The sequence below is a fragment of the Pelophylax lessonae genome (assembly GCF_965119305.1).
Source record: "Pelophylax lessonae genome assembly, chromosome: 13".
Lineage (NCBI taxonomy): Eukaryota > Metazoa > Chordata > Amphibia > Anura > Ranidae > Pelophylax > Pelophylax lessonae.
In genome coordinates, this window is record NC_138780.1 from 52,713,610 (window position 1) to 52,734,184 (window position 20,575).

Here is a 20,575-nt window from a genome sequence, read left to right on the forward strand (position 1 = left end):
TCCCCACAGTGATATTCCCCTCACTTCCTGTCTTGGTGACACTAAGACAGGAAGTGAGGGAAAATCTCATGCAATGATATCACCCTACTAGAAATTGTAGTTCCGTCTAAAAAGTATACATAAAGTAAGCACTTGGTTTCCAAAGTGGCAAAATTATGGAGGAGTTAAAACCCCATAGTGTGATCGGGTAATCTGACGGTGTGTTCCTACACTCCTCAATGTGTCTGTTCATTAAGCTGTGCTGAATTATCCTTGATTCACAATTCCTGCAAGAGTTGCACATGGTATGTGGGAGATGCAAATTTAAGGTGGCATAATTATCCACACAATCACACATAATCCTTTTTAAAGGTCCCCAGCAGAATTTGATGGCATAGTGGTTCACAGCAGTGCCATCAGATTCCAGTTAGATCTGTAAATTAACAAAGCAATGTGATCTGGGGGTGTATTTAACTTGCAATGGACACCCCCATTCATTATCATATGGCAGTGTGAGATGGGTGTGTTGGGAATGTGATCCATTGAGACAAGTGATTATACACTCATGTGTTTCTTTTAGAGGTGATTTGTTCAAGGCAATCCTTTGAAGACATGACCATTCCAGATTTTTGTGATCACTGATTCCATCTCAGGTGAACCAATTAGCTGCTGTGTGCAGATCCAGCTTATGATGGTAAGAGTGTCAGACAAGACAAACGGGGCCGAGCTTGCAGTGTGTATGGATGTATGTAAGGCAATAATTTTTGGCATTATGCATTTAGGGAATATAATGTTTCTAATCTTGCATATATGAAAAGGGTCAATACATTTGTCTTTATCTAGACAGATTCCAAAGCGTCAGAGCAATCTGTCACAGATAATTGGGTTTCATTTTGTGTAAAAGTTGAAACAAATCAAATCTATCTATATACAGGCATAGCCCACTTTAAGTACACAATGGGACCAGGGCATGTATGTAAACTGAAAATGTACTTAAAGTGAAGCAATCCCTTTTTTCTTTTCTCGATGCATGAAAATACACCAGCTCCATTGTAAATTTTGGCCACATTGACATAGCCTTACTCCCAAACCATGTGGGAGCATGTTAAGGGGATCCAGGACTATGACATGATAGATTACCTAGGCAAGCTGGCCAGCCACAAAATGGATATGGTGTAGTCCTGGGTACCTGGGTACCCTGTCGTTGCTCCCTAAGTTTGTTATCCCTGTCACTTATGGTTTGTGAGCAGTGTCATGGCAAGCTGAACAAGCTGTGTCCTTACTCACGATTGTATATAAAGTGAGTGTACTTAAAGCAGGGTATGCCTATCTATATCTATATAGAAAGTTCAGAGATGTGAACCTGTTCCCTATTATATACACTAATATATGGTATATAACATATTCTATAATGTATCTAATGTATATATATTGTATATAATATATACATAGTATATATATTGTCTAATATATATATTTTGTATAATATATATTTTTTAGATACACATACATACATACATACACACATATAATATATATATATACACACATATATATATATATATATATACACACATATATATATATATATATACACACATATATATATATATACACACATATATATATATACACACATATATATATATATATACACACATATATATATATATATACACACATATATATATATATATACACACATATATATATATATACACACATATATATATATATATACACACACATATATATATACACACATATATATATATATACACACACATATATATATACACACATATATATATATATATATATATATATATATATATATATATATATATATATATATATAGGGAACAGGTTCACATCTAGGAAGTTTCTATAACAGGAAGCTTCTAGATCACGTCTAATAGGCAGAAAGTGCATGCGCAGATCAGCAGACCAAAAGTTTCTTGCACACCCGCTAGATAAGCGACCCACCCAGCCACCATCCCCCATCCCCCATCCCGCACCCTGCACATTCACACCCCCTCCTTACCTTACACACAAATGCCACTATTTCGGCTGTAAACAGTGCAGGAGCCATGATGCACACTTACGACAGGGCCTGGACAATTTCCGGAAACGTGTGCACGCACCAAAAGTTTCGTTTCCGGTTTCATGTATAAATGTGAGAACGCGGTTTTGTATATTCGCGAATTCGCGAATAGTGAACATACACAACCATTAAGCAGATTTAACTTAGAAAAAGAAATACAAATACATACATTTGTGGACACCAGAAAACTTTATTTAGACACATGAAGACATTTTAAAAAAAAATTGGAAACATGCTGTTTATTACATTTGTATTTTTCAAACCAAAACAACCTTTGTACAACATTTAGACCATATACATCGACAAAGAGCCCATAATCAACAGATGCATGTGCAGATTGACAGAATTATGTTAACAGCAATAAATACTTACAGAGAGTCAACACACAACACAGCCAAATCTCACCTCCATAAATAACAAAGGGCCAAAAATGTTACCCATAAAACATGTGACACACAAATATATTGGACCTCTTCGTAGGTCAAATCTTTCCTGATGTCTGAGTGAGCTATATATAATCCAAGCAAACACACCCAGAATGGTAACGCCCAGTCCAAAAATTAACTGTGTGTGTCCTGTGTGTTTTGGAGCATGCTCAGTTGCCAAAACAAGGGAAATAGAAATGAGGAATAGAAATGTATGTAGGTGTGTATAGTATATGTGAATTGAAAAAATTCTCTATTCAAGTTTGCTAGTCATTATTTAGAATGTTTAGATACAGGAATACATACATATATATACAATTACGTGAGAGAGAGAGAAATATATATTTAGGTAAACAATTGAAACACACCTTTTGGGATTTGGGAAGTGAGATTGTGACAATTGACCAGATATGTAAGCCAACAATCTGACTCATCACTCATGAACATCCCTAAATTTGGCGTGGCAATTATATCAGGCGTTCTTATGTGCATTTTGGCTGGCGTTTTCACAGGCGTTTTGACATGCATTTTTTGGGCAGGCATTGTTATATGAAATCACCTACAAAAGCCCCAAAAACAGACCACAAACACGTACATGTGAACGTAGCCCGTTTGGGGGCGTTTGAGGGGGATTTGTCCAGCTCAAGGATCAGCTCCCAAAACAGGCAAAAAATCCAATCCTATTCAGTTCAATGGCCCCTGTTCCCATGTGAGCATTTTGACGGCATGAGGAAAACACCCAACGCTCACTGAGAAATAGCACAATGATTAGGGAGTCTGCCTTCCTGCTGTAGGTTTGTAAGTTCGAATCCGGAAGGTGCCCTCTGTATGGGCAACACTTGGATATCTCCAATCCTCCAAATGTTGACATCATTAATTTTGTTCATGTTTGAAAAAGGCATGTGTATCAGCAAACTTTTAATCTAAAGACATGAACAAAATACAAAAGATGCCACATAAAGTCAATATGTAGCAATATTGTGAGCTAAAGCTCTATTTGTTTGTTGGGCATACTTTGCTAATTAGCCAAGTATAAGGGATATATATATATATACCTTCAGTTAAATGTGTAGTAAAATGGTAACACTTGGCCATACCCATATGGAAGAAAAGGTAGTATTTGCAATATATTTCTAAAAACATTCTTTGGAAACACATAAAATATTGTCAAAATTGTGACATTTCCTTGATATGTGTGAAATGCTAATAATCTTTCTTTGAAATATGTTTTACATCTATTTTTTTTCTATCTGACGACCAATTCCCCAATGTAATATTTTGTGGGTTTTTTCAGAGAATGTGGAGGTTCTATATAAACACTGTAGATTTGACTGCTATGATTTCGGAGTTAGCAGGAAAGGTGTATGGAATGTGATGGTGTTTACTAAAGGATCCCTTGTTGGAAGTGTGCATGTTTTTCCAATTCCGCCGGTTTTTGCCATTTTCTATGGGCGAGACAGCGGATTTGCAAGCGGTATTCAAAAAAAAATTGACCCAAAATCGCGCTGGCGAAATTTTTTGAGCCAATTTGGCGTTGCGCATGCGCACATTCGCGAGTTCGCAGCTCGCGGCTGGAGGAGCTGTTTAACCTTTCCACACTTTCGCAGATATCTCTCTTTCTAAGTCAGTTTTTGAGATTTTTTAAACGCAAGTCATCTCCAAATTGACTTCCACACCTTCCACAGTGATTTGGGATTTTTGGGGGTACAGGGGAAAATTTGGCTAAACTTTAGTCGAGCTTTTAGCTGGCGTGGTTTTAAGTCGCGCTCTGACCATATTGCATCTTAATGAATCTCACACTAGGCGCTATTTTCCGCCCGCCGTTCTTTGAATGCCAATTTCAGACTTAAATAATCGCTGCTTCGCAAAATCACGCCGAAACGCCAATTCGCCGTACTATGAATCAGGCCCATAGTTACATAGTTACATAGTAGGTGAGGTTGAATAAAGACAATAGTCCATCCAGTTCAACCTGTGTAGGTGTGTGTGGCTGTAATCATCTCGCATACCCCTGAATGTTCTCATCCTTGAGATGTACGTCTAGAAGTCTTTTGAAAGCCACCATATTACCTGCAGAAACCACCTCTTGTGGTAGAGAATTCCACAATCTTGTAGCCCTAACAGTAAAGAACCCCCCACGTTGCCTGAGGTTAAAACGCTTCTCCTCTAATCGCATTGTATGCCCCCGAGTCCTCATGCAATCCCTGCGACTGAACAGCTTTTCTTCTAAGCCTAGTTCCCCATTGAAATATTTAAAAATTGCTATCATGTCCCCCCTCAGGCGTCTCTTCTCCAGGGAGAATAAATCGAGCGATTGTAGATGCTCTTCATAGTCAAGGTCCTCCAATCCCCTAATTAGTTTAGTTGCCCTTCTCTGGACCCTCTCCAGCTCCAACACATCCCTTCTGAGGACTGGCGACCAGAACTGGACAGCATACTCCAGATGCGGTCAGACCAGAGTTTTATAAAGTGGAAGGATTATAGTCTTATCTCTGGAATACATCCCTTTCTTTATGCATGCTAATATTCTGCTGGCTTTGGCAGCTGCCGCTTGACATTGCATGCTGTTGCCTAGTCTATCATCCACCAATACTCCCAGATCCTTCTCCATTTTTGATTCTCCCAGGGGTTCCCCTCCTAACGTGTATTGTGCTTTTATGTTGCTAGTCCCCAAGTGCAAAACCTTACACTTCTCCACGTTAAACCTCATTTGCCAAGTCGTTGCCCACTCCTTTATTTTGTCCAGGTCATTCTGTAGGATATCTGCTTCATGCTGTGCTGTTATTGCCCTGCCTAATTTTGTGTCATCTGCAAAAACTGATATTGAACTACAGATCCCATCCTCAATGCTGTTTATGAATAAATTGAACAAGGTTGGTCCTAGGACTGAGCCTTAGGGGACCCCGCTTACTACCTCAGACCAGTCTGAGTATGCGCTGTTTATTACCACCCTTTGGACACGCCCTTTTAGCCAGTTCCGTATCCAAGAGCAAACCCTGCTGTCGATACCTGCAGACCTTATTTTATAAATTAAGCGCTTATGGGGAACTGTATCGAACGCCTTAGCGAAATCCAAGTACACCACATCCACTGGTCTGCCCCTATCTAGCTCACAGCTCACCTCCTCGTAGAATGTTAAGAGATTGGTTTGACAAGAACGCCCATTTGTAAACCCGTGCTGGTTACTACTAATGATGCTGTTGTCCTTAGCAAACTCTACGATATAGTCCCTTATCATCCCCTCCAGAAGTTTACATACTACTGATGTCAGACTGACAGGCCTATAATTTCCCGGGATATGCCTCTGACCCTTTTTGAATATCGGAATCACGTTAGCTTTCCTCCACTCCCCTGGTACATCTCCTGTCCTAATACTGTCCGCAAAGATCAGGAACAGTGGTCTGGATATAACCTTACTGAGTTCCTTGAGTACTCTCGGATGTACGCCATCCGGGCCTGGTGATTTGTTTGTGTTAAGTTTATCCAGCCTTTCCCTGATTTCACCCTCTGTTAGCCATAGTGGCAAGTCCTGTGTATTACTACTAACCATACAGTCATGGTCAGTGTACCCCTCCTTTTCCTGTGTAAAGACTGACGAGAAAAAAGCATTCAGCATGGTTGCTTTTTCAGTGTCTTTTGTAACCATCCTCCCATCATCATTAGCCATCTTGATTTCGTGTTTACACTTCTTATTTGCCTCCTTGTATTGGTCGAAAGCCAATACTGTGCCTTCTGATTTATATTTCCTGAAGGCCAATTTTTTTCCCCTACTAAGATTTTTAACGCTATGGTTTAGCCAGCCAGGTTTGGCTTTGTCTCTTCTAAATTTATTTCCCATAGGAATGCACTGCAAGATGCCTTTGCTTAATATATTCCTAAAGCATTCCCATTTTTCCTCTGTGGTCAGGGATCCCAGGGTTCGGTCCCAGTTTACCCTTTTCATCAACGAGTACAATTTTAGAAAGTCTGCCCTTCTGAAGTTAAGGGTTCTTATGTTCCCCACTTGCCTTGCTATATTGTTATTTACGCTAAATGTGATCATCCTGTGATCGCTAGAGCCCAGGTTGTCCTGGACTCCTACCTCCGAGATTAGGTCTGGGTCATTAGTGATCAATAGATCCAGGATTGCGTTTTCTCTAGTAGGAGAGTCCACCAACTGTGACATGTAATTATCCTGTAAGGTTTCCGTGAATAGCCGGGCCTTCTGTGAGTGTGTAGTCCCCTCTTCCCAGTCAATGTCGGGATAATTGAAGTCCCCCAATATGATGACTGATCCTAGCTTTGCCACTTTACCCAAAAGTGCTAAAAATTCCTGCTCTACCTCCTCCCCTTGTTTAGGTGGCCTATAGCAAACCCCCACAATTACTTTCCCCTTTTCTCCTTCCCTATGGAGTTCTACCCATACGGATTCTAACTCCATACTCATCCCTTCCGTAATGTCACTCCTCTCTATCACCTTTACATTATTCTTGACGTAGAGACATACCCCTCCCCCTCTTTTTCCTATCCTGTCCTTCCGGTACACTGAATACCCTTGGATATTTGCCAGCCTAGTATTTTGTTGAACCGCCTTTTGCTTTTATTATAGCCTTTAGTCTGTTGGGATGTGTCTCTACTAACTGCACATTTAGACTTTTCAATATAACTTGGATAGGGATTGGAAATATGGGAAACCAACTTGATTTCAGAACAACTTCAGGGACGACTCCTTCTATATACAGTCCTATGTACAGTCTCTAATTACTGCTCATTCCACTTCTATCTCCAGCACTCACTTGCTTGCAGAACAGTTTATGATCTATGATTTATGATCAGTGAGAACAGTTACAGGATGATTGGCCCCTTTCAATAAATGTCTACATTTGGAAAAAAGCTTTCTTAACCCCTTTGCGACCGCGCTATAGCCAAACAATGGCTACAGCGAGACCGCACTTTGCCTGGAGACCATTAAATGACATACTCCTGTGCTCGCACTGCCTGTGCGCCCCCTGCGGCATCCATCGGCAGTGATCTGTGCCCACCAGTGCTGCCAATCAGTGCCCACCAGTGCTGCCAATCACTGCCCATCAGTGATGCCTGTCAGTGCCTATCAGTGATGCCTATCAGTGCCACCCATCATTGTCACCTATCAGTGCCCATCGGTGCTGCCTATCAGTGCCCATCAGTGCCACTTATCAGCGCAACCTTATCAATGCCACACATCAGTGCAGCCTTATCAGCGCCCACAGCTCTATCGGTCTCAAAAAAACGATAACAAATTTGTTTGGGTACAGTGTTGCATGACCGTGCAATTGCCATTCAAAGTGCAATAGCACTGAAAGCTGAAAATTGGCCTGGGGAGGAAGGGGGTGAAGGTGGCAAGTAGGCAAGTGGTTAGTTGCCAGCAACTCCTTATTCCTAATGTCATACCGTAATTCTTTTCAGCTGAGCCTGATAAGTAGTTTTGCCGGTTACATGTGTCCATGTGTTATTCACTTGGTCTGATGGAGTGTCCCCACTGTATCCAATAGGGAAGCATGTTGGACAGCGGAGGAAATCCAGCCAGTGACGCACAGGGTTTAGTGGCTGTCTCAGTGGGAGGGCACAACAACGGTGCATCCAGGGATAGGTCATAAAAGCCGGGGGCACATGTGACGGGGTGTCTTTGGGCGGGAAGCCAGGTCCCAGGAGGAGGGTGACGGCTGTCTCTCCTCCTGTCAGCAAGAAAGGTGGTCACAGGCCATCGGCCTAGTGAGCCAAAGTGTGGTGCTGAGCTAGAAGGTTCAGAGGACACTGACTGTGGAGCAAGTGGCAGAGCAACCTGAGGAAAAACAGTGACCGTGAGTACCAGGGAGCTTGCCAGGGGTTCGCCCAGGAAGGGGACAACTCCAGTGAGAGTCAGTGGACAGGGGCTAGCACACACAGCGAGTGAGAAAGGGGGTGCCAAGTTGAGACCCTTAAGAGTAACTTTAAAAGGAGCATATTCAGCTATCTTCACTTCTGTGGCAAGGTGAAGCAGCGGCCTTGCCGCATACACTACAGCTAGTTGTCCTCAACATTGTGCATAGTTCAGGTTGGAGTATCCCACTCATCCCTTCTCCCATCCAAGTTCTTAAATAAAACACAAAAAAAAAATCCTCTGGACTGTTCATTGTCTGTGCCAAGTCTTAAAGTGATAAGTTTTATAGACTGTTGCTATGGGTAACCCAGGGGAATCCAATCTCAGCAGCTCCCTAGGGGGCAGTGCTACAGATACATTCCCAAACCTGAAAAGACAGGGGGCCACATTCCGGTTCATGACAGAAATCAGTGAATTGTTTGAGGAGGAATGGGAAAGGCCAGAAAAAAAGGCAAACATACAAAATCGCTTTTCAAAACTATACCCATTCAAGACCTCGGACGCTGCCTTTTGGGAGATGGCTCCCGGAGTAGACGCTGCGTTGCAACACCTAGCAAGGCACGTGTCCCTGCCATTGGTGGATTCTACTAGCTTTAGAGACCAAATGGACAGGCGTGCAGATGCAGGTCTTAAAAAGATCTATTTAGTCACAGGTGCGGCCTGCCGCCCGGTCATAGCTTTAACCTCAATTTCTAGAGCTCTAAAGCATGGGTGTCCAACCTTTTGGCTTCTCTGGGCCACATTGAGTGTACAGAAAATTTCTTGGGCCACATACAATATATACTATCAGTTAAGGTATACAAGTAATAAAACGCCGCCGCGCTCTTCCTGTGCCGCCGCGCCCCCCCCCCCCCCCAGCACTAATTTAACACAACTAGTGGATGATCCCCTCCGAGCTGTGCCCCCAACTTGACTTCCTTCCTCCCCAACAAAAAAAAATTGTCAGGGGGCAGTGGGCCGCATTGCCTGCGGTTCCGGGCCGCAGGTTGGACATGCCTGCTCTAAAGGTATGTGTCACAAATGTGAAGACAGCTCTAAGGTCAGGCATTGAAACAGCCAGAATTATTGGGTGTTATCGCTCTCACTCTCTCATACTGGTCACTGGAAGTTCAACATGGCACCTCATGCCAAAGATCTCTCTGAGGATCTGAAAAAAAGAATTGTTGCTCTACATAAAGATGGCCTAGGCTATAAGAAGATTGCCAAGACCCTGAAACTGAACTGCAGAACGGTGGCCCAGACCATACAGCAGTTTAACAGGACAGGTTCCACTCAGAACAAGTCTTGCCATGGTCGACCAAAGAAGTTAAGTGCACGTGCTCAGCGTCATATCCAGAGGTTGTCTTTGGGAAATAGACGTATGGGTGCTGTCAGCATTGCTGCAGAGGTTGAAGGGGTGGGGGGGTCAGCCTGTCAGTGACCAGAAGGAAGCCTCTACTAAAGATGATGCACAAGAAAGCCCGCAAACAGTTTGCTGGAGACAAGCAGGCTAATGACATGGATTACTGGAACCATGTTCTGTGCTCTGATAAGATAAACTTATTTGGTTGATGGTGTCAAGTGTGTGTGGCGGCAACCAGGTGAGGAGTACAAAGACAAGTGTGTCTTGCCTACAGTCAAGCATGGTGGTGGGAGTGTCATGGTCTGGGGCTGCATGAGTGCTGCCGGGACTGGGGAGCTACAGTTCATCTAGGGAACCATGAATGCCAGCATGTACTGTGACATACTAAAGCAGAGCATGATCCCCTTCCTTCGGAGACTGGGCCGCTGGGCAGTATTCCAACATCATAACGACCCCAAACACACCTCCAAGATGACCACTGCCTTGCTAAAGAAGCTGAGGGTAAAGGTGATTGGCTGGCCAAGCATGTCTCCAGACCTAAACCCTATTGAGCATCTGTGGGGCATCCTCAAACGGGAGGTGGAGGAGCGCAAGGTCTCTAACATCCACCAGCTCCGTAATGTCATTTTGGAGCAGAGGAAGAGGACTCCAGTGGCAACCTATGAAGCTCTGGTTAACTACATGCCCAAGAGGGTTAAGCCAGCACTGCAGAATAATGATGGTCATGCAAAATATTGACACTTTGGGCCCAATTTGGACATTTTCACTTAGGGGTGTACTCACTTTTGTTGCAGTTTAGACATTAATGGCTGTGTGTTGAGTTATTTTGAGAGGACAGCAAATTTACACTGTTAGACAAGCTATACACTCACTACTTTACATTGTAGCAAAGTGTCATTTCTTCAGTGTTGTCACATGAAAAGATATAATAAAATATTTACAAAAATGTGAGGGGTGTACTCACTTTTGTCAGATATTGAATATACTATGGCCAATTCTTATGGAGCCTCCACCTTCCATGTAATCTGTCATTGGTTCCAACATGGATCAAGACAGCTGAGTCTTGCCCAGCCCCTCCCAGTAATTTATCAATCAGGTCCACCACATGCTGAACCCTGGCATCAGGGAGCGCTCATAAATAAAAACCCCTTATATATACAAATAAATATATATACCATATATAAATCGGTATGTATAGACACCAATTAGTGCTTAATTAAATAAAGTAACTGAGCACAACATATATAGAACAATCAATTGTGATTGGTGTTATAAAGTGACTGTGCACTACATGATTTGAATGTGCAAATAATATACTTTTATGCAAAATATATATACAAAAGTCCAATAAGTGTTTTAAAGTGCAATTTTCTTAAATAAGGTGCTGATTGTGCTCAAAAACCAGCGGGAATCCAGTGGGAATCATGGTGTGGAGTATCCTTCACCTATAATACAGCCCACTTACCAGATGACCCCTTGGGGTCTAGCGTAGGTAAGTGGTTCTTGTGGATAGACTCTGGGGTCCCTCTAGCTGATAGGGAGCATCAGGGGTCCTCCTCTGGAATGGGGGTATATTCCTTGTGGGGGCTCCGCTGTATACTCTGTACAGAGCACGGTGGGGCTGCAATTCACTCCTCCTATATCCCGCTCATATGGATAGTTGGTGGTGAGGGTCACAGCATATAAATAGTAAAAGATGCAGGGAGGCTTATAGTGTACTATTCAAGTAATAGTTTTATTTAAAATAGTAGTCACTTACATTTGTAAAAAGCAAATGCAGGCTCGACTGTCTAAGAATGCCGTTCTGTTCCAGGCTTCCAGTTTGCACTCCACAGACCGGATGTGACGAAGGGACATACCTCAGGAACTGACACGTTTCGTCAGCAAAGCGTCTGACGTTATCAGGGATCATGGGGTACGTACGGTCACTTCCTTATTTATATATCGCCAGAGCGGACCACTGGACCAATCAGAATTGTTAAGTGTCAGATGGATTTTAATGTAACTAGGTCCACCTCCCCTATTGGCACCAGGCTGGCGTCGAGCCCAGCTAGGACAAACTTTGCTCCACCACGTCAGGGGTATCCTTGCATCATCACTGACAGCAGAGGTGCCAGGCAGACCGCTGAACTAGCAGACCAAACAGCTACCTCGACCTGATCACCAGATGGGGAACCAACTTACATCGCTTGCAGTATAGTCGCTGTGATCATCATCAGGATTGGTGAGCGGGCACATGCCCAAAGTCCCATTGTCATCCATTAGTACTTTACTCTGAACACTGTATACAGACATCACAGACTCGGATTTTCAAGAGGACCTGTCATTAGTCAGATCAAGTATCTTTGCACTCATTGCTGATTATTTTTGCCATACTTAAGGATCCTTTGCTTCTCTGAGCTCTAACTGCCGGTGAAGATAATTGTAAGGCCTTATATTCAAAACACTACCCTTTCTCTTACCCTTACTAGTACCTATAGTGTTCAATCTCTCATTAGGATTAGAAGTACTATAGGCCGAGCTGGATTTTCCCTTTAGTATTAGTAGTAGTATTGACATCAACTAATGACCCTTTGAAAATCTGTTTGCTTAATGCTTGTGACTGTCTGATACTTTGTAAACTACTGTCATTCTTTTGTTATTGCTATTTTCATTCAACTGCTCTGAGAGTTGTCTTAACTAAGTCTTTATTGCTGTTTTCAAAACTTGGCTGATTTGACACTCTTATATGGCCTCTTTTTCTGATTAAGGGTCCTTTCACATGGGCGTTCCGTTCTGGCGGACTCCGTTTTGCTCAGTGGGAGATCAATTCCCCAATCCCCGCTGGGTAGGTGGATGACAGGTCCATCTCCATTCACTATGCAGAGACAGACCTGTTAGAGCCCTGCTCTCCTCTATGGGGAGATCGGATAAAATAAAAGCCTGTCCATTTTCATCTGATCCCATCTGAACCAATCTGCCAGACAGATGGAAAATAGGGTTACCATTCGTAAGGATTTCACAGACAGGATCGAATCGGATAGCAGAGGGTGTCAACCCATAGGGGTGAATGGAGCATCTGATCAGGTCCATGTGAAAAACTGACAGGCAAACCTGATCGGAAAGCCCGTGTGAAAGAGGCCAAAGTAAAACTAGGAATGCTGAATTCTGTTTGCATTGTTTCGGTGTCTTATTTAAAGGTATACACATCATGTCTGAACCTAGAGTGTTAGAGGAGCTGGAAAGTTCACAGGGTCAAGGCTGCACAGGGGAATATACAATAGTAAGTGGCCCTTGCAGAAGTAGGGCTACACTAACAGGAAATGTCAGACTTTACTTACATGTTAGAAGACTCCTGTTATAATCTCTTGTTATAAACTCTGGTTCTTGACTGTACTCAGTCAAATTTCCCACTTTGTCAAAGTTCCATGCAAAAGGTGGACAAGCTCAGAGTGAGTTTCCATTGAAAGTTACGGTATAAAGTACCTGTAACACCTGTGAACAATTAATTACTCCCCTTAATTAGCAGACTGAAGAAAGGAAAGTAAAAAAAAAATCTTAAAAGCTGCTAGCAACGATCCCAAAGAAGAAAATAAAACAATTTCAACCACAAGCAATCTCCAGCAGTCAAAAGCAGAACTGTTTTTCATTCTCCACTCAAGTTTCCCACTTTTCAGCTTCCAGCCAGCAAAATGATTAATAATATTAATTATTAATTGAAAGCATTCTCCTTTTGGTGCAAAATATTCTTCAAGTGTTTTCTGATCCAGATAAAGAAAAGGGTGTGGACGATGATACCAACATTCATGATAGAGTCCAATAGGTAGTCCTCAAGAGTTGAATGGCTGACTGTGACGGTGTTCACCGTCACTGGAAGTGAAAAACAGATACTTAATGGTTTGAATTGCTTCAGATGGGACAGTGATATTTGTCAGCAATATCTTCATATAGAAATGTGAAGATTTATTCCCACTTTACACTGGGAGATTAAGACTGTTATAGACCATTGCCATGAAGTCTGCCTCCTAGATAATGTGTATTCCATCTTGTCTGTGAGAGAGACACAAAGACTGTCATTGACAGGTTTCCCTATTGTTTGTGTATTGAAATGGAATGTGGATTATGTTAAAGTTTACCTGTCCCATTGTTAAATGTTAATGATCTCACATTGTTCTGTCTGCCTTAAGATAAACTTATTATAGGATGTATATGTGAATGTGGATTGACTGCTAAGGGGGAGGGGGGATTGTCCCACAGTGTATATCTTTGTGTACACTGTCTAGGAGTGTAAAACTCTGTTTTCATTGGATTGTGAACCTCTGGGCCTGTTCTCAACAAGGTCCACCTGGGCGGTAACCTTGTGGGGGAAAACTGTATAGAAGAGCAGCTGTACCATTACATTTTTGAGTTATACTTCACCCTCAATCTTGAATCCTGTCTCTCATTGGGGGAATATGCTACAAGGGATTGCTATGTCTGTCATACTCCCTTCGATAATCACTAAGCTCTTGTAAGAGATTGTGTAAGAGCTTGTTCTTGTTCCTGCTTCACTCTCTGGGGAAAGAGAGGGTCACCCACGGGAACCTGGAGCCTTGTCGTAGGTCCAGGGTGGGTAGGAGATGGTGAGACCCCAACCAAGCTGCGGCGGTTCATGGGGTCTGAGGTTCACTAGGAGCATCCGTCAACGGAGGTGCCCAGTCGAGGTGCCGGTTGATCCGTTACAATGACCTTGTGAAATTTTCGCATACCCCTGAAACTAAGCAACAGTAGAGCATATATGTGCTGGAAATTGTATTGCATATGTTCCGAAATAAAAATGCAGAGCACTTGACATCAACTGGCCAGGCTCCTTCCTCTGTATCAAGGGTGACAGAAACAATAGAACTGGAGATCCTCTGGCAGAGAAAAAATAGCAGAGAGTTTCACTGTGGCACATGGCATTTACGATTAGGTGGGTCATACATTATTCAAGGTTTAAAGTCAATTTGTGATAAATATATATATTATACCACAAAGGGTTTCGGAAGTTTAAAAATTATACTCATGATCTTGGAAAGAAGTAAAGAGAAGCCATTTAAGAAAGCTGCAAGTCAAGGATACAGAGGTCTGCTGCTGGTCTGCCCTCAATGTGCATCTCTTCCCCAAGGAGTTTTGCATTGATTTCCTGGAAAACTGTTATAACTGATTTATGTACATTGTGAAGGATCACCTAAATCAGGAGAAGGCTCAGCAGCATGATGAAGACATATCACCATAGAGGCGTTCTCCTTCAAAAGGCATATGTCTTTTACAGACAACTTAAACTGGTATTAAACACATACCAAATTGTAATATATTGCATTTTACCCATCATTAGATGTAGTAATAGTTTTCTTTTTTTTAGCCTTTTTTCCCCCTATATTTTCTACCCAGTAACACACCTCCTGTATTAGAGTGCCCCCACTCAGGGGGCATCTTTTGACAGCAGCATTGTCAGTCTGTGGGAAGGGGAGTGTTCAATGTACTAGCAGATTTATATATAGAAACAAACAAAAGTTGAACTCCGTTACTTTATAATCAATTACAGCAAACAGTTTTTTTCCCTTTTGGGAAAAAGGTTTTGCATAAATAAATAAAAGCTGATATTTTAAGCTCCCTGGCAGTGTTAAAATGTCTGTCTTATCCCTATAACTGTAAGAGAGATTTTCTTTTGAAAAACAACAGTCTTACTGCCTGGATCACCAGATGAAAATAGAAGAAAGAAAGCCTAATAAATGAAACTAAAACAGCCATCACATCTAAGAATTGGTAAGCTGCAATATAATAAATGTTTGCTTTGGGGTCTAATACTGTTTTATCCTGCCCAGGTATTGATCCATAAGATTATGAGCATATAGATAGAAATTAGGGGCAATTTCTGCACTGACTTGCTCTAGGGCATGGGTGTCCAACCTTTTGGCTTCTCTGGGCCACATTGAGTGTAGATAAATTCTCTCGGGCCGCATATAAAATATATACTTTAGTTTAGGTATATAAGTAAAAAAACGCAGTCGCGCCCTTCCCGTGCTGCTGCGCCCCCCACCCAGCACTAATTTAACACAATTAGTGGATGATCCTCTGCTTACAGTTAGTTGGAAGCCGCTGGGGCCATGCCGGCAACTCGACTTCTTTCCTCCCCAGCAAAAAAAAAAAAATTGTCAGGGGGCAGTGGGCCGCATTGCCTGCGGTTCCGGGCCGCAGGTTGGACATGCCTGCTCTAGGGCATCAACACAGAAAAATACAGCGGAAGGCCATGTCTGTGTACTGCTAGAACTCAGTCCTGGAATACAGTATCCTGTTAATTGTTAATTTCCTTAGGCCAATTAGCTGCAGTTTGACAAACAGAAATTGCAGCAATAGCGGGTGGTAGGGATGGACCTGCAAGAGCAAAGAGAACCTTTAGAAGCATCTCAAATTTTTTGCCTGCAGAATCCCTAAATTAATAAAAATGTTCTGTAGAGACAGAGATGTGTATTTAATATTGAAATACCAAGATCTACTTTAGGAGCAGAACACTATTTTGTGAACTTTTTTCTAGAGTACCCCAATCATCATAAATTGCTGATTCTATTTGTTTATGAATATGGACTGCCTTTTTAGATTATTACAAGACAGAGAAAGTTTCCAAGCTCTCCTTACCGACCAGTCTGCGACCAACCGAATTTACCTGTCCAACAATATGCGTTAAAAACAGGGGTTTAGTTGCACACATTTGCAAATACATGCGTAAGCCATAGAGCCCCGACAAGGCACCCCATTATCTGTGGTCCTAACTCTAAATTCTGTGAGTCTCCAGCAATGGAAGCACATGCATTTATATGGACGGGTGTAGGGCAGATATACCTGAAGGGAGCCCAACCCTTCTTAAAGACACAGGGGCACACTGAACACCCAGCCTATAGCACTATGGCAGCAAAAGGTGTCAGTGCGTTGCCTGGCTAATATAATCCATAGCAAAAACAAATGGTTACTGCCCACACCTGTAACTGGTCTCTAAAGCAAGGAGCATTGGAAGGGCAATGCATATAACAAGACACAGAAACTATTCACCGTTGCTTGCATGTTCCCTAAGATATTTACGAACAAGACTGCACAGCATCTATTATTGGACACATTAAATAAAACATAAAGACAGTCTGTGGAGAGACCACTTGGAGTCACAGCATATCTAGGAATACCTAGTCACCATACGGACACTGTGCACTTATAGTCTATATACATATATATATACCTGTGTTGCATTTTTTAATGATCATGTTTTAGTTCTTTGGATATCTATTCTATTTGCACTTTATATTGGCACAACTAGCACTTTTGGTATATATTTTATTTATTTTGGATATTTATCTTATGGGATTGTGTGTTTTTTATCTCAATGATGTAATAATGTTTTGATTTTACGATTAACTATCGGACATTTGTGTACACACAAGGAGAGAAACACACATCAAAATATCTAATTTCATTCTATTTTTATATATTTATTGATCCCACACCTTGCACTTTAGAAAAGAGGCAGTGCAGCACTACACCATATCATTATTAGTGGCAGTTAGTCAGTTCCCCTCAGTGTTGTTAGGGTCAGATTGACCGCCGCAGTATTGCAGTCCCATTACAAGTCGCTGATTGCCGCCATTAGTAGTATAAAAAAAAAATAAAAAATAAAAATTCTAGTATACATACCATAGTTTGTAGGCACTTTAACGTTTACGCAAACCAATCAATAAACACGTATTGGGATTTTCTTTATCAAAAACATGTAGCAGAATACTAATAAATAGGTGCCTAATCCCCTGCACTACTATGTGCACACAAATAAATTGTGCAAAAAATAAAAAGACTATGACAGAAGAAACATGATCAATAGTTACAGTATATTAGGATCTGGCATTGTGAACCTGGTGGTGTTTTTATTGACTGTAAAATGTGAAAGAGAGTGGATAGATGGTACAGCGCTCCCTTATAGACACTATATACCTCTGGTGGCTAGATGAATCCTTAATTATTATATCCACTGTGTCCTATGACAATCCTTAATAGTTGTACTCATAAAGGAATTAGAAAACTGACATTGTGATGAATCATTTAAAAATACTTTAATAAAAAAATAAAAAAGTAACAACTCACATTTTTTAGTGCACTGGCTCTGGTGCACTCAGACAGCATGCATAGCACATTTAGAGGACGCAGCCCCCTAAAGAATCACTTTGATGTTGTAATGGCAACCAACAAACAGAGTACAGTCTTCCTGTGTGTGCGCGCTAACATCACTTAACATGACTTTATCAATGGGTATAGGACCCAATGACACCCTAGGGGCTTATGTAGTGAATGGTAATTATGAATAATGCTGGCACCATTCTGTTGTAGCACGTGGCAGGCTCTCATAGAAAACAATGTGGGTGCCATTTTGTTATGGTCTGTCTGAGCCATTTTCCTATAGTCCTCCCATTCTACATAGGGAGGATAGGAAAGGGCTAGGGGTGGCCATTTTACTGGAGACTGGAAGAGAAGAACAATGGACTTTTCTTATACAGGATCGAGTAATCTTCCTATGGACTGAGGAATAATTTGAGCAGATGGACTTAAATAACCAGGGCTGAATGCCTAACTAACCCTACTCCAGGGGCAAGGAAAACAGCATTCCAACCCACCTATCCAGTGTGTTAAGGGGACATAGCTGGTTATAAAAAATTGACAACCGACCAGTTTCCCATACGTTTGGACAGTCCTATAACAAAACTAAATTTATAGGGGGATCTCAATAAAGTGCAAAAGGACAACATCCAAGTGTAATTAAAAAAACAAGACCCAACAGTGTCATTAATATATATTGCATATAATTGTGCCATCTTGTGTTCACAGGTAAAAAAGCAAAGTATATAATACAATAGAAATCAAATACTGCTAGAACTGGTGTACTTTCTGTACATTCAGTGTATGTGGAAACAAATACATCATCCTGTGTTTACAGATATATCACATATATACATACTTCAATAGACAGCTGTAATGAATCGTATGAGGGAATAGTGTTTGTCTAGTGACATTAATCATATGAAAATAAATTGATATAAGAAGTAAAATGATATATAATTAATTCTAAGTGTTAAAAATGAAATGTGAAGTGAACAGTGTAGAAAAAATTGCCTATAGATGTTCATAGGCATACATTAAAGTGCAATTCCTCTATTTTACAGGTAAATATATGCTATTTCTAGATAGGATCTGGATATAAGGCAACAACATTATATCTGGAATACTGATGTATATAAGTTATTTGTGATATAAAGCAGGTGCGGTCAAAGTCAATGTTGAGTCTGTGGGGCGTTAGGACGTCAAAAATCCACCAGGACTCACGTTGACTGAGGGTCTTGAGTTTATCTGACCCCCCTCCAGTGTTGGTGGTACTTCCTATTTCCCCAGAAACTAAGTCCAATGGGGCTTTTGTTGTGTAATTCCCTAAAGTGTCTCAAGAGCTGGTGGTTTTGAAACCTATAAAAATATAGATATTCTTATTAATTATTTTCTCTAGTTTACGTTTAGTCCTTCCTATGTACTGTAACTTGCACGGACATTGGATACATAATACAATGCCTTCGGTATTGCATGTGATTATGTCCCTGATTTTAAGCCCCTTAAAGGGGAAGGTGTATGTTGACCTGCGGAAAGTCACAAATGGAGGTGAGCGTATAATTTGGAAGGAGGCAGTCACTGGAGATTTTTGTAACCTTTATATGAAATTCGCAGAATAGTTCCTTCCTTATTTTGGACTTTGCTTATTATATTTTAACAAGTGAAAATAATCACTGGATGTGTACATCACTGTTACATAGGGCCGGATTTAAAGAAACTGCAGCTTCAAACATCTATGACGTGTTTCAGTTTCGCCGCGTTCAAATCAATTAACTGGCGCTGCGGCGAATTGGCGAGTAAAACAGCAATAATGAATTCCGCCGTCAGCGGGATTCACTTACGATCGCGGCTTCGCCAATTCGCAAACTTATGTCTTCGTGCTTATAGCAGTTTCACATAGCGATGTGGGCTAGTGGATTAGTGCACACATCACATGTCTGTAATTCATCTCCCTCTGCTGTAGGTTCGAGGCTTACCATCTCCACCTACTTTTTTTATTTTCTTTTTTTGTTTATATTGCTAAAATGTAACGGATTACATCATATATATTGCTAAATAATGTTACACTCAGAAGCGCTTGCAAGCTTACACCATTTTAAGTGTTTTTTTGATCTTGTCTGTGTGTCGAATCGATCTTATGAAGGAAAGTACCAAAGGCAAGTGACCAAACCCCTACCCTACTTCAGGGCAAGATGAAACCTCACAATTTTACCATGGTCTTCTTCCCACATTCCATACAATGTTTAGTTCTTTAGCTATATGTGCTTTTTAGCCTTAACACACTCCTTTTTTTCCACCATACAGCTTTATTCTGCACAATAGCTAAGTGCTTTGCAACTTCACTGCAGTTCACAACGTCATGGGTTCAAATCACATCACTACACTTGGGATCTCTTTTCACTCTCATTTTTTTAAACAGTTTTTTTAAACTATCTTGAATTTGGGGGGGGAGGGGGGTGTCCTACCCAAATTTCAAGCACATCAATGGAAACAACACAATTTTGATTTTATGAGTGTGGTCCTAGTTTTATCGAGATGCAATTCTTTACATATTTACCATGGTTCTTACAATTTCTTGACCAATAAACATAGGTGTCTGATATTGGACTCTCTCCATATTTCAACAACACAGACCCTCATAGTCCAACACTACATTTGCCTCACACCTCAACACAACACTGTCACATCCCTACTCTACATTACAACCCCTCACA